Source organism: Choloepus didactylus, chromosome 2, assembly GCF_015220235.1.
Source record: "Choloepus didactylus isolate mChoDid1 chromosome 2, mChoDid1.pri, whole genome shotgun sequence".
Taxonomy (NCBI): domain Eukaryota; kingdom Metazoa; phylum Chordata; class Mammalia; order Pilosa; family Megalonychidae; genus Choloepus; species Choloepus didactylus.
Genome location: NC_051308.1, coordinates 227,711,334 through 227,734,117, shown reverse-complemented (window position 1 = coordinate 227,734,117; position 22,784 = coordinate 227,711,334). Strand labels below are relative to the sequence as shown.

At 39.9% G+C, this 22,784-nt stretch overlaps 1 protein-coding gene across 4 annotated transcripts in view; it reads left to right on the top strand.

Moving 5' to 3' along the window:
• Positions 1–512: 512 nt before the first annotated feature.
• ZBTB40 (zinc finger and BTB domain containing 40) overlaps positions 513–22,784 on the top strand; it is a 97,493-nt gene continuing 75,221 nt past the window's right edge. For 3 of the 4 annotated variants that reach the window (XM_037828241.1, XM_037828242.1, XM_037828239.1), the window contains exon 1: positions 513–647. The gene's annotated coding sequence lies outside the window, so the exon portion shown is untranslated. Of the gene's footprint in view, positions 648–5,964; positions 6,085–22,784 lie in introns of all 4 variants that reach the window. The other variant, XM_037828240.1, reaches the window with a different exon arrangement.

The following is a 22,784-nucleotide window of genomic DNA, read 5'->3' as shown; positions in this document are numbered from 1 at the left end:
TATCCCCCCAAACCACTAAATCCTAAAACTAGGAGAAGGGAGAGGGGGGGATCAAAATGCCTTTACGGAACCATGATTGGCTGATACTCTGTCTGCCCGCCTACCACATCCGACTAGCACTAAGCCTCTCCACCAATAAGAGTGCGCCTGGGGACGAGGCTGAGGTCATATCTCCGCCTTGCACATGAAAATGTTTTGGAAAACGAGAGAAGCCTTTTGTAGCTACTTCTCTGCCATTCCTTGAAACAAGATCCTAATCCTAGAGCTTCCCCAGCCAGGGGTGGTGGAACGCCATTAGAACTTTTCGGAGAGGATCTGGGGAGGGGAAGGAGTGGCCAAGGGTCAGAGATCAGAGAAGAGGCTAACAGCCCGCTAACCCCAGCGTCCTAGCACTGGTGGAGAGCGAGGGCGTGATTCAAGCCCCGCCCCCCGCGAGGCCCGCCCCCAGCACGTGACAGGCGCGCGGGGAAGGCCCGGCCACCTCCTCCCGGCTTATACCCCTTCTGCGCCGCCATCAAAATGGCCGCCTTCTGGCGTCTGTGGCGCTGTTGAATGAAGAAAGCTTTATTGTTCCCCTCGGGCAGGAGTGTTCGTGTCCTCTATGGCGCTGTCAATAAAGAACGGCAGTTTGAATCGGTGCTGAACAGGTAACCATAGAAACGGGGCTGGGGCTCTACGTGGAGACCCCTTTTTCAGCTGAGGCCCGAAAGGCCCCCTCAATGAGGGGCACAGAGACCTTTCCGCGTGGCGAGCGCTGTGGGGCTATTTCAAGTCACAGCCGCCTCACTCTGCCCAGGGGTGTGGGTGTGGACCCCGAGGGGGCCCACACCCCGAGCGCAAGCCCCGCTGCACTTCCCCGTGGGGATAGGCCCCGGGGACCAGGTCAGGGCGCACGACCCGGCCTGGGGCCTGCCGGCTGTCTCCCTGCCTCCCACTCGGCCGGTCGTTGGCCTCATCTCGCTGAGGCTTCTCGCAATTTCGCTCTCCCTCTCTCTTGAGTCTCTAGACCAGGCTCGGCAGACTACAACCCTGAGCCAAATTTCCCTCCCCAGCTCCGCCTTTTTGTCTGCCGGGAGTTGAGTGGTTTTACATTTTTAAATGGTTGGGGGAAATTTCCGTCACTTCCATAAATAAGTTTTATTGGAAACAGCCATGCTCCTTCGTTTACTTATTATCTGTGGCTGCTTTTTCGTACTACAAGGGCAGAGTTGAGTTGTTGGGACAGAGAGCCCATAGCTTTTGATTGCATGGGTCACCTAGTCGAAAATATTTCAGTCTGGCCCTCTGCGGAGCAAGCCTGCCGACCCCTGCCCTAGACGCAAGTAGACTGAGTCAGTGCTGTCGTCCTGAGATTCCTCCTGTCACTTCTCACAGAAAGAAGAAAGTCGCCCTTTGCACTTAGAGCTCTTTAGTTGACAAAACACTGCCTTCCACTCTTGGTTTTACTGACTTAACTATTCAAAGATGTATTGTTTTCCCTAATTCGCAGAGCAATAATGGTTTATAAGCCAGTGCTTTATATTTATACATACCGCTGTTGTGCCAACAATTCTTTAAAGTAGGTGTTGATGTAGGGTCTGAGAGGTTAATATTTAAGGGTTGACAAATTGAACCTATTCTTGGAAGGGATCCCCCTCCCTGGTGGCCCAGTTCATATTGCCTTCCTATGCCTGGAATTGTATTCAAATTTTTATATGATTTGTGGAGATTTTATTACCACTGCAAAGTGAATTTTTTCTCTACTTGGCTAAATAATAAGACTTATGCCACCCTTCAGCCGACTTCTCCCGTTCTGAGTTAGATGCGTTTCTCTTTTGGCAATAGTTCCCAAATTTATCACTAGTTTAACTGAATGTTTTCAGAACACCCCATGCTTGCATGCATGTATTCATCACTCCGTATTTATTGAGCATCTGCTATGTACCAGGGATGAGTCAAATCCCAGAAAATATAGTGATGTACAAGAGCAATATGAACTCTGCCTCTCCATGGAATTTGAATTCTAGAGGGATGTGAGCAGGTGATATACAGGTAAACAAAGATAATTTCAAAACAGCTGTCATAGCATCATAATAAAATTAGTTGTTGGTATTTATTGAGTGATTCCTGTGTGTCAGGTACTGCTCTAAGTGCTCTGTTTACCTGGTTTCTCATTTAATCCTGACACCAACACTATTCCATAAGTAGTATTAATATTCCCATTTTACAGATGAGGAAACCAAGACTAGGAAAGGAGAGATGTCCAAAGTTACAGAGCTAGTGCATTAAGGAACTGGGATCTGAATCTAAACTGATCACACCACCTTTTATTGTTCTAGCTGTTTACTGTCCTCTCTACTATGTTGGGAGGTTCTCAAGGGCAGGGTCCACACATTACCTGTTTTGTATCTTCAGCTGCTAGCTGGTGCCCACAACCTGGTGTTTCTGGGTAACTATTAAATAACCAAAGTCAAATCATTCATTGAACAAATGAATAAATTTGAGTGCCTGCTGTGTACCAGGCACCACCATGCTAGGCCCTAGGAATACCAAAATGAAGACGATATAACTGGGCACTGCTTTCTGGAAGCCAAAACCTAGTGGCAGACAGTAAATAAATAAATAAAATTACCCCAAATTGTGGCAACTTCTGTAAAGGAAACAAGACAATGTTGAGATAGAAACTAACCCTGGGAGACTCACTTTTTACAGGGGTGGTCAGGGTAGACCTCTCTTGAGGAGGGTGGTTTGATCTGAAACCTTGGTGAGTGATGATGATCCAGTCTAGCAAAAGGGAAAAGGGAGAGAAGCAGGGTGACTTCCTCAGGTTTAGAGACTTGGAGGTGGGCAAGAAATGGGGCTGTTGGGACAACTGAAAGAAGCTACTGATTGTGCTATGGTTAAGATCCTGTGTTCTGAGTCTCTGCCCCTGCACCCAACTTTACTAGTGTTAGAGCTGCATGCCCTTGGGCAAGCTACAGTTTAGTTGTCTAATATGTAAAAGTGTTAATAATGGTACCTCTTCCAAGGGTTGTGCAGATTAAATAAGAGAATGTAATCGTTTTAATGTTTTCCTCTTACACGTTTTGCAGAATTCCAATTAAGGAAAGCTAACCAAATTTGGCCCCAAATGGAAATTTAAAGTGCTAGGCAATAACAAATCCGGAAGTGTGTTACTTCAACAGACAAAATTGGAGGAGAGTGTTTTTCTCTTTTGGGGGGAAGGGAACAAATCTTATATTTTAAAAAAATTCTGTTAGAAAGGAACTTTTCCAATGGGATTTAATTTTTCTTAACCGGTTACGCAATTGACTACGCCAAGTATTTTTCAGCACTTTAGGGTTTTAAGCTTGAAACTATTGGTGTTCCTCCATTGCAGCCATGTACATTTTCTTAAGGCACTCTGTGAAAATGGTAGGCTTCTTCTAGCTGGTGGTCATTTAAAAATGTATTTGCAAATGATTTGGGGTTCCCTTCTAAAAGATTTCAAAATAATGTTTCATGCTTAAAAGCAGAATGTTGACTGCTTTAAAGTAAATAGCGGACTTTTTGAATAGGAAAAATAGGATAATGTTTATGTTCATGAGCATAAAAAATTATAGAGGCAAGTAATACATCAAGGGAACTATATAGAACGAATAGCAGTGTCAAGTTTTGCTTTAAACTGTATCCGGTAACCATATTGTACATGTCATCAAAAGATGTAATCCAGCAAGTAAATGGAGCAAGGAAGTGGAGAGAGAGTAGCATGTTAATGAAATGTTAAACAAGCCCTGAATTAAATTGCTATTTTAGGTTTGGGTGGGACCTTCACATTTAAAGTATTGCAGTTTTACACTGTGATTTGAGTCTTTTGGGTTCCAGTAAAGAGTAGGTGGGAACACTAGCTTTGAAGGATAATATGAAAGTGCAGGAAGAGCCAAGGCATACCACTTTGTTTTTCAGTCTGTTTTATTTCAGTTCAAAGCATCATTGCAGACAAGCAGCCCAGGAAACTAAGCTACACTTTGGCAATACTTAACTGCTTTCGGAGATTGAGAAAGACTGAGTATAACCAAAGTGTGGCTTGTTTTCTTGGGCTGTCTGCAATGTTGCTTTGAACTGAAATAAAATAGATTGAAAAACAAATTGGTATGCCCTGTTGCCTCACACTGAGTATTTACATTAGCCTTCTGGAGTACTGCCTGTACCACCACCCTGGGGGAAGGCAATGACCCCTCAGCCTCTTTCAACTCTTCAAAAGAGTGAGCCCTTCGATTTTCTCAAGGAAATTGAATTGGGATATTTGGTTTTCTGGACCTCCAATAGCCTGCCTTCTAAAGCCATTGTTTGATAATGTGGAGAAAGCAAGCTACTAACTATGTAGAAGAAAGAAATATTAAGGGCCTTTAAATTCAGAAATGAGGTAGTTTCTTTAAGTCTTGCAGAGGGTGTGGTATTTCATTTACAGAGAGGATGCAGTTTTGAGTCTCCAGCAGCCCTCAAGGGAGAGAACAAGGATAGAGAAAGCAAGCAGGCTTTCCTTACATTTCCCTAATGTTATTGCTTAACTCCAAATCCTCAAAATAATGACACCAAGTATTTCATTTCCTTAAAGTAAATATTATATAGTTGATCCATATGGCAAGGATGGTTAATCCAGGGTAAATGGTTGGGTTGCAGAGGATCCATAAATCCTTTGAAGTTGCCTGCAAAATTGAGTGAATGTGATTTCTATGGAGAGAGAGTTCCTTATTTAATCAGTTCTCAGAGAGGTCCTTGACCCCTCAAAAGGTTCAGAGGCAACAACGAAACGTCACATATAACACCAGTGAACCCACGTACTGATGAGAATCTCCCCTGAAACCAGTTGCTTTCCATTAATCTACGACCTTGACCTCAGAGTTTTGAAACTATCTTTCATTTTTTGTTTTCTCTTTAAAGCGGTCAAGTATAGTTGAACGTTTGTGAATATTATAGATATCTACCCAATGCAGTGCTTCAGAAATACCACAGAAGTGGTTGTTTGTCATTATTTTGTGGAGTGTTTTACATGAGCCTGGTGAAATTTGAGTGCAATTTTGTCTTGGCATCCTTATTAGTGGATACCATGTTGCTTTTTTCTGACAGGTGTAGAGGTAGTAGAAGCCTAATACTTTACCTCTAGGTACCAACTTCTTGAAGATGGAATCAGTTCCTCACATTCAGGAAAGTAGCATTGAAAGGGGAAAAGGAGAAGGAGAGGGATAGAATCAAGGAAGCAGAGACAGAGGAGTAAAGAATAGGCTGCTTCCCCTGCATCTGTCCAGGAGTCCTTCTGTAGCTTCTAGTTTGACACCATGCTTATTTCTGAACTTACCTAATGCTAAGACCTCTGAAAAAGTCAATTCCTAGATGTAATCTCTGATTCTATCAGTACCTAAAAGGAAATAAAAGGACCAAAATACACTTTTTCAATATTTGTCTTAGGATATTCTGTAAAAACGGGACCTTGTGGAAAACTGCAATAGGCCAGAAAAGTTGTCTGGCTCATAAAGTGTTTAAAAAACATTTTAAAAATGAGTTGCTTACATTTAGACATGAGAGATTTTACATAAAAATCCAGATTCCCAGTTTCTCTTAAAAAAACCAGAAGTCCTACTAACCTGACATATTGGGAAAGAGCTGAGTAAGCAGCTACTCCTTTTTGGATCTAACAGGTGTGCTCTGTTTTTCTCTGATCCCAAAGTGTTACTTATTTGCATTATCTGTCTCACCCATTAGGCATTTGCTTGGGTGACCTTTGCTAAAGGCCCTGGAGCATTATGAAGGAAAGGGCTCAAGAAGGATGAGGGAGATTAGAAAGAACAGATTACAGTGTAAATAATAGTTTTTGTAGCTCCAAATGTTGGTTACTTGAATGAAATTTTTGTGCAAAACAAAAGTGAGCAGTATGTGATTCTAACTGAGAAAATATTCCAAGAGGTGCTCTAACCCGCTGGTTTCATTTGTTTCTCAACTTTCTAGGATTACGGCCTGACTGTTGGTTCTTCCTGTTTGACTCCTTTCGCTCCTTTTCCCCACCAGCTCCAGAAGATGGTGGCAGGGGCTTTGGCAGCAGTGAACCTGAGATCTTTCTTCCATCTGGTACTTTCTTTTAGTTCCTAGTGTCAGTGGGTGGCACCATAGAGTTGCCAAAGGCAGAAACCTGGGAGTCATCCCATTTTCTTCCCCTTCAACCCCTCCTTCCACTGCCCATCTCCAAATGGCCTGTTGATTTCCCTTTTCTCCTCCACTTGTTAAAGCAACTATAATCTCTTGTCCTAGATTATAGCACTAGCCTTCTAGCTGGTCAGCCAGCTTCCAGCTTTGTTTCTCTCTAATCCATTTGGTACACTGTAGCCAATGATCTTTGTAAAGCACAAATCTGAACATGCCACTCAGGTGCTTAAAACTCTCCCTTCATACGGACTGTACTATTTTGCATGCCTACCAGCAATGTATGAAAGTGCCTGTTTCTCCTGAACCTTTCTAACAAAGTATGCTGTCAGAGTGTTGGATTTTTGCCAGTCTGATAGGTAAGAAATAACATTTCAGTATACTTTTAGTTTGTTTCCTTGTTTTATCCCCTTGTGGGATAAGTTGCAAAAATATTTTTTCTAGTTTGTCATATACTTGACTTTGCATATGTTGTTTTATTGCTGTACAAAAGTTGTACATCTTTATATAATCATATTTATCAGCCTTACCATTTATTGCTTTTGGATTTTGAGTCATAGTTAGGAAGTTTTCCCCACTCAATTTATGGGGAATTCATTAATGTTTTCTTCTAGTATATGTGTGGCTTTGTTTTTTTGTTTGTTTCTTTGTTTTGTGTGTGTGTGTGTGTGTGTTTTCTGTTTTGTTTTGTTTTACATTTAAGATCTGATCTTTTTGGAATTTTACTTGGTATTTGGTTTGAGGAAGGATTCAGTTTTATCTTTCTTCCTAGTGGCTGGCCAGTTGTCTTAACACTACTTATTAAAAATTCTTAACTTCTCTCTCTTGATTTGAAATGCTGTCTTTATTGAATACTAAGCTTTGTATTTCTTAGTGGGTTTTCTGTTTGGTTCCATTGGTTTGATTGTCAGTTCATATGTGATTACAAAACCATCTTAATTTTAGAGGCTTTATAATTTGTTGTAATACCTGGAAGGACCACTTATCTCATGTTGCTCTTTTCCAGGTTTTCCTGACTGCTTTTCTTATTTATTCTGCCATGTGAGTCAATTTATAACCAATTTGTCTAGTTTCAGGGGGAAACAACTTGTTGGTATTTTTGTTGGGATTGTGTTAAATTTATAAATTAACTTAGGGAAAACTGATGTCTTTATGTTGTTAAGTCTTCCTATTGAAGATCATGGTCTGTCTTTCCATTTGCTCAAGGTTACTTACGTGATTTTTTTCAGGAGTGTTTTATGGTTTTTCTTCTTTAAATTTTGTATGCTTCTTGTTAGGTATATTGGGCCTTCATTCTTACCTTTAGAAGAAAAACTTCCTCCTAGAATTCCTCTAGAGCTTCCCAGAGAAGTTGTACACACCCACATATGCAAAACCTTTTGCATATGACTTAGGTGGTTCATGGACCTCCCTGCCCAAAGCCCATCCTGTTATATTTCCCCTAAAATCTCTTCTGTAGTCTGTCTTCCTCCCCTTCTGTGGTGGTTTGAAGCTGTATATACCCCAGAAGAGCATGTTCTTAAATCTGATCCATTCCTGTGCGTGTTAACCCATTGTAAGTAGAACCTTTTGATGAGGTTACTTCAGTTAAGGTGTGGCCCAGCCCACTCAGGGTGGGTCTTAATCCTTTTACTGGAGTCCTTTATAAAAGCGGAATGAGATTCAGACACAGAGAGCCATGGGAAGCAAGAAGATGAAATTCAACAGAACTTGGGAGAGACCAGGAGATGCCATGTGCCTTGTCAGTGTCACAAATTAAGGACCAAGGATCCCTGGCAGCCAGCCACAGAATGCTGGTCTTAGGGAAGAAAGCATTGCCTTGATGATGCCTTGATTTGGACTTTCTTTTAGCCTCAAAACTGTGAGCAAATAAATTCCCACTGTTTAACCTGACCCATTTCATGGTATTTGCTTGAGCAGCCTAGGAAACTAAAACACCTTCCACTTCTCAATCCCTAGCACACTGTGTCCTGCACACAGTAGGCTGTCAGCACATATGTGTTGAATAGATGAATGAAGCAGTAGGAGAAAGTGAAAGTGGGTGAAAGGGTGAGCAGCAGCACTAGGACCTATATTCCTAAAGATTATCCTTGTGGTATGGATGCCCAGGTATTTCTAAATCTGTGGTCATTAGTTCACTTTTTCATAGTATTTTGTTCTCCATACCTCTACCCAGAACTTTAAAAATCGCAATGTTGATAGTAATAGTTAACATTTATTGAGCACCTGCAAAGTGCCAGGCACTGTACTAGGTGTTTTACATAATAATTTCTTATAATCCTCATAGCAGCTAAGCAGGTAAGTATTGTCACCCCCATTTAAAGAAAATTATTCTGGAAATTTTCAGATATATAAAGGGAAGTAAGAATAGCATTATGGACTCCGATATACATGTTAACACCATTTTATACTTGGAACAGGTTTTGAAAGGTCAAGGAGCTCAAGGCTACAAAGCTGAAGTCAGGTTTAGAACTCAACTTTTTATTCCCCCTTTTTAAGGTTGCTTTTCAAGCTTTAAGCTCCAAATGGCCAAGGAAAAGCAGAAGCAAGGGAGACAGAGAGTCAAGAGCCATTCTGGTACTACCAGTCCAACTGGTAGTATGTGTTGAGACTTTCCTCCTCCTAATTTCAAATTCCAAATACTTCCCTCATTAGTACTGTTTGCAAACAGCAAGCCTCTGGCTCTCTCTGTTGCTTTTCTTTTGTACTTTGCTCACTCTTTCTTTTTCCTCTTTTTCTTCTCATTCTCTAGTTTTATTATTTGTACAATCAGATATTAGTTGATTTTGAAAGGCCTGCTACTCTTGATTACCCAGCTCCTAGCATAGTATTGAGAACATAGTAGGGACTAATACATTTGAATTTAACAGTGAAACTTACTGATTTTCTTCATTAAGCCCATAGGCTTGGCCTGGTACTAAATTTTTGAATGTTGCTTTGAAGCCCTGGCAGTCATTAAATTTGACCACCATAGACACAAGCTGCTTGTTCAGCTGGCACTCTGCTGTCAGCTGCCCTCAGTTCCAGTCAGGTTAAAACCAGAGGGACACTTTCTAAGGTCAAAGTCCAAGATAGCAGAATAATTGGACCCCAGAGTTCTCTTTTTTTCCCTGGGCAGCAAAATGTTGAGAATGAAATTTTTCATCTGTCTTTGAACATTTTTGAGCAAATACTGTGGAATCCCATAGGCTCTTTCCTGAAGCTAAAGGCAATAGAGAAGTTATTCTCTTCTGCTTTTTTTTTTTTTTTTTTTTTTGGTTAGTGGCTTAAGTTAACCCTCTTGTCATACTCCCTGGTGATGGACAAGAGGAAAATAGAGATGAAAATAATTCCCACTTCTTCACAGACAGAAGAAAAACTTACAGCTCTTGGAGAAGAGAGGAATGGAGTTCATCTGTGAAAAAGACACAGAGGTGTACTGAAGGCTGGGGTGATCTGAGTAGTGTAATAGGAAGTTGAGGGTTCATATTCTCTTCAGTACTTTTGATACTTAACTACTAAGGTATAAAAAAAGGAGGATTTTAAGCTTAAAGTGGTTTCTTCTTCCCAACTCTCTTACATGCTCCTTAAGAGCAGGTATGCTGAATTTCTTTTCCATGTAGTGTCAGGCCTCACATAAAGATATTTGGCTGAGCTCAATAAAGCTATGCTGGGTGTACAAGCACAACTATCCGCTGACTAGGTGGGGAAAGTGGGCCTTGGAGCCACACTGGAGTTACATGGGCCCTGTAGTAGTCAGGTTTTCCAGAGAAACAGAACCACCAGTTTATATAGATGGACACGTGCACACACACACATACACCCCCTCCCCCAAATATATATACTCATACACACACATATATATAATATTAAGCGATTTATTATAGGAATTACCTCAGCAACTGTGGGGATTAGCAAATCAACATACCATGGGGGAAGCTGCAAGTTGGGAACTCCAGTGAACTGATGAAGATTTCATTGAATTTCCCTGGAGAAGCTGGCTGGCTGAAGTATAGAGAGAAATTCTTTTTGATGCTGAAATCATCAGGTCTCCTTTTTCAGTCTTTCAGCTAATTGAATGAGATTTACCTCATTGCTGAAGGCAATCTCCCATTGTTGATTGTAACTAACTGACTAATGATTTAAATCCATGAAATACCCTTACAGTAACAATCAGGCCAATGCTTGCTTGACCAAACAACTGGGCACCACAACTTAGTTAAGCTGATACATCAATTTAACCATCACAGGCCCCTACATCCTTCAGCCACACTATTTGCCAGGTGTGTAGCCTTGTACAAGTCAGGGACTTGAATGTGTGTATGGTGTTCCATAACACAGAATAAGTAGGTTCTAAATAAATATTATCTACTTTTATTTTTTAAAATAACCAAGAAACACCTTACTGTGTGTCTTTGCACTGCCTCTGAACAGAAAAGTTTTGTTTGTTGTTGTTTTTCAAGGTAGGAAAGACTCTAGGATTAAGGGCTTCATTCCTTTTTTTTTTTATTTATTTTAATTTTGGAGCTCAGGCAAAAGAGTTTAGTGGTAAATGTTCCAGCTCTGGAGTCATAGCATGGGTTTATTTACAGACCCTACTACTCACTGTCTTTATGATTTTTGGGCAAGTTTCTCTCTAGACCTCCACTTCCTCTGTCAAAAGTGGAGTTAATAGTAACTACACACAGGTTTTGCAAACATCATATAGTCACCTATGTAAAGTGCTTGGCACAGTGCGTGGGACATAATAAATGCTAATTAAGTGTTAGCTATAATTCTCAGGTCATGACCTTAACCCCTCCAAGCTTTTTCCCCTTTCCAAAATGCCTTTCTCATTCCTTTACAGTTAGAATACGTATGTAAGACACAGGTAACAGAAAGTGTCTCATTTCTGTCGTTAGTGAACTGGAAGATCTTAAACACGTCACTTCTCAAGACCTTAGATTCCTGATCTGTAAAATGTGGGAGTTGGGCTAGGGGTCTCAAAAGTTCTTTGTACCTCCTAGTTTTCAATGAATTTAAGGCTTTGTGTGAATTCTCTCAGATCTGTATCCTAGTACTCCACGTTTTGAGAGGCCTAACCCTCCCCATTTTCTCTCCTTTCTCAGCTGATTCCCGTCCCAGATCAAGTGTATGAAACTATATGGTTGTCTATGGATTTTACACTTCTTAAAAAATTATGTAATCTTTGATATAAAGGGGGGCAGGGAGAGAAAGGGAGGAGATGTATTTGTAACTTATTTAAGTGGTGAGGCAGAATGACAAAAGTTCATGTGTGAACTGATCGTCCAACCTAAGTACTATAAAAATCAATGTTTTAGCAGGTGTGTTTTCATGCTACCTTTTTTGAAGGCAGTGTAGTGCAATAGGTAATAATAGCAAGCGTTTAATGAATGTTTACAATGTTGTAGGAACTGTTCTTCATGTGTATTGACTCATTTACATGTAGTGGCTGACAACACATACAACTACCCCATGAGAAAAGCACTGATATCCCCATTTTACATATGAGGAAACTGAGGCCTAGAGAGTTAAGCAGCTTGCCCAAAGTCACACAACTCTTGAGTGGTATGCCGGTTTGAATGTATTATGTCCCCCAAATACCATTATCTTTGTGGTCTTGTGGGGCAGAGGTTTTGGTGCTGGTTAGATTTGCTTGGAATGTGCCCCACCCAGCTGTGGGTAATGATTCTGATGGGATGTTCCCATGGAGGCGTGGCCCCGCCCAATCAGGGTGGGCCTTGATCAGTGGAGCTATATAAATGAGCTGACTCAAAGAGAGGGAACAGTGCAGCTGGGAGTGATGTTTTGAAGAGGAGCAAGCTTGCTAGAGAGGAACATCCTGGGGGAAAGCCGTTTGGAGGCCGGAGCTTTGGAGCAGACGCCGGCTGCCTTCCCAGCTAACAGAGGTTTTCCGGACGCCATTGGCCATCCTCCGGTGAAGGTGCCCAGTTGCTGATGTGTTGCCTTGGACACTTTATGGCCTTGAGACTGTAACTGTGTAGCGAAATAAACCCCCTTTTTATAAAAGCCAATCCATCTCTGGTGTTTTGCATTCTGCAGCATTAGCAAACTAGAATAAGAGGCTAGAGCTGGGATTCACACCCTGGAGTGTCTGTTTCTAGAGCCTGTGCTCCTGACCTTTACTGTGAAGCATGTGACCTCTGGAGTCACAATGCCTGGTTTGGTATTCTTTTGTTGCCAGGGCTCTTTACTTTTTATATTAAACAGGTATCTTTGAATTAGGAATTTGGTACCATGTTAATGCGTGGTCCAGATTTATTTCCTGCTGAAGAAAAGTGTGTTATGATAATCAAGTTGATGAAAACATTTTCAGGTCAGAGCAAATGCCTGTCAGCACCAGTGACAAAGCCAAGGGTCTCTCTCTCTCTCTTTTTTTTTTTTTTAAATACCTAAGAGGTTGAATTTGAAAGCATTGAAGTAATGATTGCTTGTTGAGATTCTTGACTGTAGGATGGAAGAATCAGCATTAAGTGTAATGCAGTCACAGTCCCCCATCACTCATTAGATGAATGGACTGCTCAGGAGATTTTGCAGTTTGCCCTGTGAAGAGTAATCTTGGACGAACAACTGAATCAGAGCCGCATAGCCTAGAAAGGCAGGGGAAAGGCAGATAAGTCTCTCAAAGCCTCCTTCCATTACAATAGCCTTGAAAAATTGCTTGTTCCTATGAATTAGAAGATAAGAGGGCATGAGCTGTTTGTTATGCTGCACATTTTGATGTTATGCCTCATTGTAAATTTTATAGAACACTCAGAAGAGTTTCATTAGAAATCAAGAGAACCTGGAAAAAGAAATTAGTTGAATAGAATAGTTATTGTAGTATGCCCATCATGAATATGATGCTAACTGCCAGTTTTGAAATGAGGAACAAATTCTATCCAAGCTGAAAACAACCTTTCTAGAAGTCCTTAATCTGCTCCGGGTCTCTCTACCTGGTGATGAGGTGGTAGTAATGGTGGTGATGATGATGATTAGCAGCTAATTAATTTTTTGAGCCCTTACTGTGTCCCAGGTATATAGTACCAGTGCTTTCAGTGTGTCAACTCATTTAATCTTCCCAACAATCTGTTTTTGGTAGGTACTATTGAGGTAGGTACCATTATTATTCCCAGTTTGTAGATGAGGAAACTGAGCCCTCTACAGGTTAGCTAATTTGCTTGTGATCACACGGTTAGTAATTGGACATTCAGCATTCACACCCAGGTAGTCTGATTTTAACCACTAAGCTACACTGAAAGCTGTGAGCCTATGCCCCAGAAAGTGTACAGTTGTACAACAGTGCATGTAATTTAAAGAGCATATGAGCTCCTCTTCTCTCAACCGTCTGTGGACTCAGGTTCAAAACCCCACCCTAGATTTACATAAATTACTTGCAGGCAGAGACTATGTCTTATTTAACTGTGCTTGGTACATAGTGGGAGCTAAATAAATGTTTGATTAGTAAATGGTATGTTGGAAATGACAATAGCTTTGGAGCTGGACAGACCTACCTCTGCTCTTAAATTTTCTGGTTATAAAAATCATGCATGCTTACTGTAGAAAATTTGGAAACTATAAAAACATAAGAAGGGAAAAATGTCACCCATAGTGGCACTACCTACAAATAACCACTGTTTGCACCTTGGTATATTTTCAGTCCTTTTTTTTTTTTTTCCTATGCAAATGCATATATATTTGCACATATATTTATTTTTATTTTAATTTTGAAATAATTTCAAATTATAGAACAGTTGAAAAATAATACAAAGCCTATACAGAGAACTCTAGCATATCCCCCTCTAGATACCCAGACCCACCAATTTTAACATTTTGACATTGCACATATATTTTTAAATCAAATTGAAATTAGATAACGGTTGCATCTGTTTTTTTCCCTCTTAGTATATTGAGAATATTTCCCCCATGTTATTGAAAATCTTTGAGAGCCTAATTTTTTTTTCTCATTTTAATGCAGTTTAATTTTATTTACTTTTTATTTTGTTTATTAGAGAAGTTATAGGTTTACAGAAAAATCATGCAGAAAATACAGTTTTCTCATATACGCCCCCCACTCATAGTTTTCCCTTTTATTAATGCTTTGCATTAGTATGATACTTTATTACAATTGATGAGACAATATTATAATTATGCTATTAACTATAGCCCATATAATTTGATTTTGTAATGACATAAAATGCACATTTCAAAGAATTGTGAAAAACAGCTTAGCTTTTCTAAGTAAACATGAGGAAAAATTTTTGAACACGAAAACTAGAAGCCTTGTCAAAGGAATAATTTCAAAATGAGTTGTGATTCTTAATAACATAAAACATTAAGTTGTTAACCTAACTCTTGAACCCTGTTTTCATTCCAGGATTTTGGAGTAACTTGAATTACTGAGGTGGACAAAGCTCTCATTAACCTTTACTTAATGGTCTGCATAGCTGAATAGGCATTTCTCAAAGTAAATTGCTAGTACTCAGGGTTATATCATTTTAGTTTTGACCATTTTTACTTCATGCCAGAAATACATGCCTGTGTCCACTCCTATATTAATATATATTTATACCCTTTTATCTTTTATCTTTTCCAAAGCTTCATTACAAAAACCACCACTATACCTTTCGTCAAAGTATGATCAATTTGTTAATAGGTGATGTGCAAAAGAAATGGTTTGTGAAATGACAAGTTAAGCAAAATATAACAAATTTCTTCAGAAATTACAAAAGTAGAACTCAAAATTAGGAGGGATTATTATATTTTTTTCTTCAGTTCAGTTTTATTGAGATACATTCACATACCCTCCAAGCATCTACAGTGTACAATTAGTTGTTCACAGTCCCATCATATAGTTGTCCATTCATCACCAAAATCAGTTTTTGAACATTTTCATTACTCCAAAAAAAAAATAATAATAATAACAAGAATAAAAATGCAAGTAAAGAAGAACACCCAAAACATCCCATCCCCCCATTGTTCATTTAATTTTTGTTCCCGTTTTTCTACTCCTCTGTCCATACATTGGATACAGGGAGTGTGAGTCACAAGGTTTTCACAGTCACACAGTCACATCGTGTAAGCTACACATTATACAGTTGTCTTCAAGAATCAAGGCTACTGGGTTGCAGTTCAGCAGTTTCAGGTATTTCCTTCTAGCTGTTCCAATATATTAAAAATTACAAAGGGATAGCTATATATCACATAAGAATAACTTCCAGAATGATCTCTGAAATCCATTTGAAATCTCTCAGCCACTGAAACTTTATTTTGTTTCATTTGTTTTCCACCTTTTGGTCAAGATTTTCTCAATCCCACGATGCCAGGTCCAGGAGAGCCTGATTTTTAAAAACATTTTTATTGAGATATAATTCACAAACCATAAAACAAGTGTTCAGGAGGCGGGGCAAGATGGCAGACTGGTGAGCTGTAAGTTTTAGTTACTCCTCCAGGAAAGTAGGTAAAAAGCCAGGAACTGCGTGGACTGGACACCACAGAGCAATCTGTCTTTGGGCATACTTCATACAACACTCATGAAAACGTGGAACTGCTGACATCAGCGAAATCTCCCAATACAGAAAGCTTCAAAGAATTGCAATTTGGGCACGTCAAGTCAAGAGCAGAACTAAGAGAGCTCTGAGACAAAAGGCAATAATCCAGTGGCTGAGAAAATTCACTAAACAACACAACTTCCCAAGAAAAGGGGGGTGTCCGCTCACAGCCACCATCCTGGTGGACAGGAAACACTCCTGCCCATCGCCAGCCCCATAGCCCAGAGCTGCCCCAGACAACCCAGTGTGACGGAAGTGCTTCAAATAACAGGCACACACCACAAAACTGGGCGTGGACATTAGCCTTCCCTGCAACCTCAGCTGAATGTCCCAGAGCTGGGAAGGTGGAGCAGTGTGAATTAACAAAGCCCCATTCAGCCATCATTTGAGCAGACTGGGAGCCTCCCTACACAGCCCAGCAGCCCAGAACTGCCCTGGGGGGACGGCACTCACCTGTGACATAGCACAGTCATCCCTCAACAGAGGACCCGGGGTGCACAGCCTGGAAGAGGGGCCCACTTGCAAGTCTCAGGAGCCATACGCCAATACCAAAGACTTGTGGGTCAGTGGCAGAGACAAACTGTGGCAGGACTGAACTGAAGGATTAGACTATTGCAGCAGCTTTAAAACTCTAGGATCATCAGGGAGATTTGATTGTTAGGGCCACCCCCCCTCCCCGACTGCCCAGAAACACGCCCCACATACAGGGCAGGCAACACCAACTACACACGCAAGCTTGGTACACCAATTGGGCCCCACAAGACTCACTCCCCCACTCACCAAAAAGGCTAAGCAGGGGAAAACTGGCTTGTGGAGAACAGGTGGCTCGTGGACGCCACCTGCTGGTTAGTTAGAGAAAGTGTACTCCACGAAGCTGCAGATCTGATAAATTAGAGATAAGGACTTCAATAGGTCTACAAACCCTAAAAGAACCCTATCAAGTTCAGCAAATGCCACGAGGCCAAAAACAACAGAAAATTATAAAGCATATGAAAAAACCAGACGATATGGATAACCCAAGCCCAAGCACCCAAATCAAAAGACCAGAAGAGACACAGCACCTAGAGCAGCTACTCAAAGAACTAAAGATGAACAATGAGACCATAGTACGGGATATGAAGGAAATCAAGAAGACCCTAGAAGAGCATAAAGAAGACATTGCAAGACTAAATAAAAAAATGGATGATCTTATGGAAATTAAAGAAACTGTTGACCAAATTAAAAAGATTCTGGACACTCATAGTACAAGACTAGAGGAAGTTGAACAACGAATCAGTGACCTGGAAGATGACAGAATGGAAAATGAAAGCATAAAAGAAAGAATGGGGAAAAAAATTGAAAAACTCGAAATGGACCTCAGGGATATGATAGATAATATGAAACGTCCGAATATAAGACTCATTGGTGTCCCAGAAGGGGAAGAAAAGGGTAAAGGTCTAGGAAGAGTATTCAAAGAAATTGTTGGGGAAAACTTCCCAAATCTTCTAAACAACATAAATACACAAATCATAAATGCTCAGCGAACTCCAAATAGAATAAATCCAAATAAACCCACTCCGAGACATATTCTGATCACACTATCAAACACAGAAGAGAAGGAGCAAGTTCTGAAAGCAGCAAGAGAAAAGCAATTCACCACATACAAAGGAAACAGCATAAGACTAAGTAGTGACTACTCAGCAGCCACCATGGAGGCCAGAAGGCAGTGGCACGATATATTTAAAATTCTGAGTGAGAGGAATTTCCAGCCAAGAATACTTTATCCAGCAAAGCTCTCCTTCAAATTTGAGGGAGAGCTTAAATTTTTCACAGACAAAGAAATGCTGAGAGAATTTGCTAACAAGAGACCTGCCCTACTGGAGATACTAAAGGGAGCCCTACAGACAGAGAAACAAAGACAGGACAGAGAGACTTGGAGAAAGGTTCAGTACTAAAGAGATTCGGTATGGGTACAATAAAGGATATTAATAGAGAGAGGGAAAAATATGGCAAACATAAACCAAAGGATAAGATGGCCGATTCAAGAAATGCCTTCACAGTTTAACGTTGAATGTAAATGGATTAAACTCCCCAATTAAAAGATATAGATTCGCAGAATGGATCAAAAAAAATGAACCATCAATATGTTGCATACAAGAGACTCATCTTAGACACAGGGACACAAAGAAACTGAAAGTGAAAGGATGGAAAAAAATATTTCATGCAAGCTACAGCCAAAAGAAAGCAGGTGTAGCAATATTAATCTCAGATAAAATAGACTTCAAATGCAGGGATGTTTTGAGAGACAAAGAAGGCCACTACATACTAATAAAAGGGGCAATTCAGCAAGAAGAAATAACAATCGTAAATGTCTATGCACCCAATCAAGGTGCCACAAAATACATGAGACAAACACTGGCAAAACTAAAGGAAGCAATTGATGTTTCCACAATAATTGTGGGAGACTTCAACACATCACTCTCTCCTATAGATAGATCAACCAGACAGAAGACCAATAAGGAAATTGAAAACCTAAACAATCTGATAAATGAATTAGATTTAACAGACATATACAGGACATTACATCCCAAATCACCAGGATACACATACTTTTCTAGTGCTCACGGAACTTTCTCCAGAATAGATCATATGCTGGGACATAAAACAAGCCTCAATAAATTTAAAAAGATTGAAATTATTCAAAGCACATTCTCTGACCACAATGGAATACAATTAGAAGTCAATAACCATCAGAGACTTAGAAAATTCACAAATACCTGGAGGTTAAACAACACACTCCTAAGCAATCAGTGGGTTAAAGAAGAAATAGCAAGAGAAATTGCTAAATATATAGAGACGAATGAAAATGAGAACACAACATACCAAAACCTATGGGATGCAGCAAAAGCAGTGCTAAGGGGGAAATTTATAGCACTAAATGCATATATTAAAAAGGAAGAAAGAGCCAAAATCAAAGAACTAATGGATTAACTGAAGAAGCTAGAAAATGAACAGCAAACCAATCCTAAACCAAGTACAAGAAAAGAAATAACAAGGATTAAAGCAGAAATAAATGACATAGAGAACAAAAAAAACAATAGAGAGGATAAATATCACCAAAAGTTGGTTCTTTGAGAAGATCAACAAGATTGACAAGCCCCTAGCTAGACTGACAAAATCAAAAAGAGAGAAGACCCATATAAACAAAATAATGAATGAAAAAGGTGACATAACTGCAGATCCTGAAGAAATTAAAAAAATTATAAGAGGATATTATGAACAACTGTATGGCAACAAACTGGATAATGTAGAAGAAATGGACAATTTCCTGGAAACATATGAACAACCTAGACTGACCAGAGAAGAAATAGAAGACCTCAGCCAACCCATCACAAGCAAAGAGATCCAATCAGTCATCAAAAATCTTCCCACAAATAAATGCCCAGGGCCAGATGGCTTCACAGGGGAATTCTACCAAACTTTCCAGAAAGAACTGACACCAATCTTACTCAAACTCTTTCAAAACATTGAAAAAAATGGAACACTACCTAACTCATTTTATGAAGCTAACATCAATCTAATACCAAAACCAGGCAAAGATGCTACAAAAAAGGAAAACTACCGGCCAATCTCCCTAATGAATATAGATGCAAAAATCCTCAACAAAATACTTGCAAATCGAATCCAAAGACACATTAAAAAAATCATACACCATGACCAAGTGGGGTTCATTCCAGGCATGCAAGGATGGTTCAACATAAGAAAAACAATCAATGTATTACAACACATTCAAAACTCGAAAGGGAAAAATCAATTGATCATCTCAATAGATGCTGAAAAAGCATTTGACAAAATCCAACATCCCTTTCTGATAAAAACACTTCAAAAGGTAGGAATTGAAGGAAACTTCCTCAACATGATAAAGAGCATATATGAAAAACCCACAGCCAGCATAGTACTCAATGGTGAGAGACTGAAAGCCTTCCCTCTAAGATCAGGAACAAGACAAGGATGCCCGCTGTCACCACTGTTATTCAACATTGTGCTGGAAGTGCTAGCCAGGGCAATCCGGCAAGACAAAGAAATAAAAGGCATCCAAATTGGAAAAGAAGAAGTAAAACTGTCATTGTTTGCAGATGATATGATCTTATATCTAGAAAACCCTGAGAAATCAACGATACACCTACTAGAGCTAATAAACAAATTTAGCAAAGTAGCGGGATACAAGATTAATGCACATAAGTCAGTAATGTTTCTATATGCTAGAAATGAACAAACTGAAGAGACACTCAAGAAAAAGATACCATTTTCAATAGCAACTAAAAAAATCAAGTACCTAGGAATAAACTTAACCAAAGATGTAAAAGACCTATACAAAGAAAACTACATAACTCTACTAAAAGAAATAGAAGGGACCTTAAAAGATGGAAAAATATTCCATGTTCATGGATAGGAAGGCTAAATGTCATTGAGATGTCAATTCTACCCAAACTCATCTACAGATTCAATGCAATCCCAATCAAAATTCCAACAACCTACTTTGCAGACTTGGAAAAGCTAGTTATCAAGTTTATTTGGAAAGGGAAGATGCCTCGAATTGCTAAAGACACTCTAAAAAAGAAAAACGAAGTGGGAGGACTTACACTCCCTGACTTTGAAGCTTATTATAAAGCCACAGTTGCCAAAACAGCATGGTACTGGCACAAAGATAGACATATAGATCAATGGAATCGAATTGAGAATTCAGAGATAGACCCTCAGATCTATGGCCGACTGATCTTTGATAAGGCCCCCAAAGTCACCGAACTGAGCCATAATGGTCTTTTCAACAAATGGGGCTGGGAGAGTTGGATATCCATATCCAAAAGAATGAAAGAGGACCCCTACCTCACCCCCTACACAAAAATTAACTCAAAATGGACCAAAGATCTCAATATAAAAGAAAGTACCATTAAACTCCTAGAAGATAATGTAGGAAAACATCTTCAAGACCTTGTATTAGGAGGCCACTTCCTAGACTTTACACCCAAAGCACAAGCAACAAAAGAGAAAATAGATAAATGGGAACTCCTCAAGCTTAGAAGTTTCTGCACCTCAAAGGAATTTCTCAAAAAGGTAAAGAGGCAGCCAACTCAATGGGAAAAAATTTTTGGAAACCATGTATCTGACAAAAGACTGATATCTTGCATATACAAAGAAATCCTACAACTCAATGACAATAGTAGAGACAGCCCAATTATAAAATGGGCAAAAGATATGAAAAGACAGTTCTCTGAAGAGGAAATACAAATGGCCAAGAAACACATGAAAAAATGTTCAGCTTCACTAGCTATTAGAGAGATGCAAATTAAGACCACAATGAGATACCATCTAACACCGGTTAGAATGGCTGCCATTAAACAAACAGGAAACTACAAATGCTGGAGGGGATGTGGAGAAATTGGAACTCTTATTCATTGTTGGTGGGACTGTATAATGGTTCAGCCACTCTGGAAGTCAGTCTGGCAGTTCCTTAGAAAACTAGATATAGAGCTACCATTCGATCCAGCGATTGCACTTCTCGGTATATACCTGGAAGATCGGAAAGCAGTGACACGAACAGATATCTGCACGCCAATGTTCATAGCAGCATTATTCACAATTGCCAAGAGATGGAAACAACACAAATGTCCTTCAACAGATGAGTGGATAAATAAAATGTGGTATATACACACGATGGAATACTACGCGGCAGTAAGAAGGAACGATCTGGTGAAACATATGACAACATGGATGAACCTTGAAGACATAATGCTGAGCGAAATAAGCCAGGCACAAAAAGAGAAATATTATATGCTACCACTAATGTGAACTTTGAAAAATGTAAAACAAATGGTTTATAATGTAGAATGTAGGGGAACTAGCAGTAGAGAGCAATTAAGGAAGGGGGAACAATAATCCAAGAAGAACAGATAAGCTATTTACCGTTCTGGGGATGCCCAGAAATGACTATGGTCTGTTAATTTCTGATGGATGTAGTAGGAACAAGTTCACTGAAATGTTGCTATATTATGTAACTTTCTTGGGGTAAAGTAGGAACATGTTGGAAGTTAAGCAGTTATCTTAGGTTAGTTGTCTTTTTCTTACTCCCTTGTTATGGTCTCTTTGAAATGTTCTTTTATTGTATGTTTGTTTTCTTTTTAACTTTTTTTTTCATACAGTTGATTTAAAAAAGAAGGGAAAGTTAAAAAAAAAAAAAAGAAAGAAAAAAGACAAACAAGGAAAAAAAAAAAAAGATGTAGTGCCCCCTTGAGGAGCCTGTGGAGAATGCAGGTGTATTCGCCTACCCCACCTCCATGGTTGCTAACATGACCACAGACATAGGGGACTGGTGGTTTGATGGGTTGAGCCCTCTACCATAAGTTTTACCCTTGGGAAGATGGTTGCTGCAAAGGAGAGGCTAGGCCTCCCTGTATTTGTGCCTAAGAGTCTCCTCCTGAATGCCTCTTTGTTGCTCAGATGTGGCCCTCTCTCTCTGGCTAAGCCAACTTGAAAGGTGAAATCACTGCCCTCCCCCCTACGTGGGATCAGACACCCAGGGAAGTGAATCTCCCTGGCAACGTGGAATATGACTCCCGGGGAGGAATGTAGACCCGGCATCGTGGGATGGAGAACATCTTCTTGACCAAAAGGGGGATGTGAAAGGAAATGAAATAAGCTTCAGTGGCAGAGAGATTCCAAAATGAGCCGAGAGATCACTCTGGTGGGCACTCTTACGCACAGTTTAGACAACCCTTTTTTGGTTCTAAAGAATTGGGGTAGCTGGTGGTGGATATCTGAAACTATCAAACTACAACCCAGAACCCATGAATCTCGAAGACAGTTGTATAAAAATGTAGCCTATGAGGGGTGACAAGGGGATTGGGAATGCCATAAGGACCAAACTCCACTTTGTCTAGTTTATGGATGGATGTGTAGAAAAGTAGGGGAAGGAAACAAACAGACAAAGGTACCCAGTGTTCTTTTTTACTTCAATTGCTCTTTTTCACTCTAATTATTATTCTTGTTATTTTTGTGTGTGTGCTAATGAAGGTGTCAGGGATTGATTTAGGTGATGAATGTACAACTATGTAATGGTAC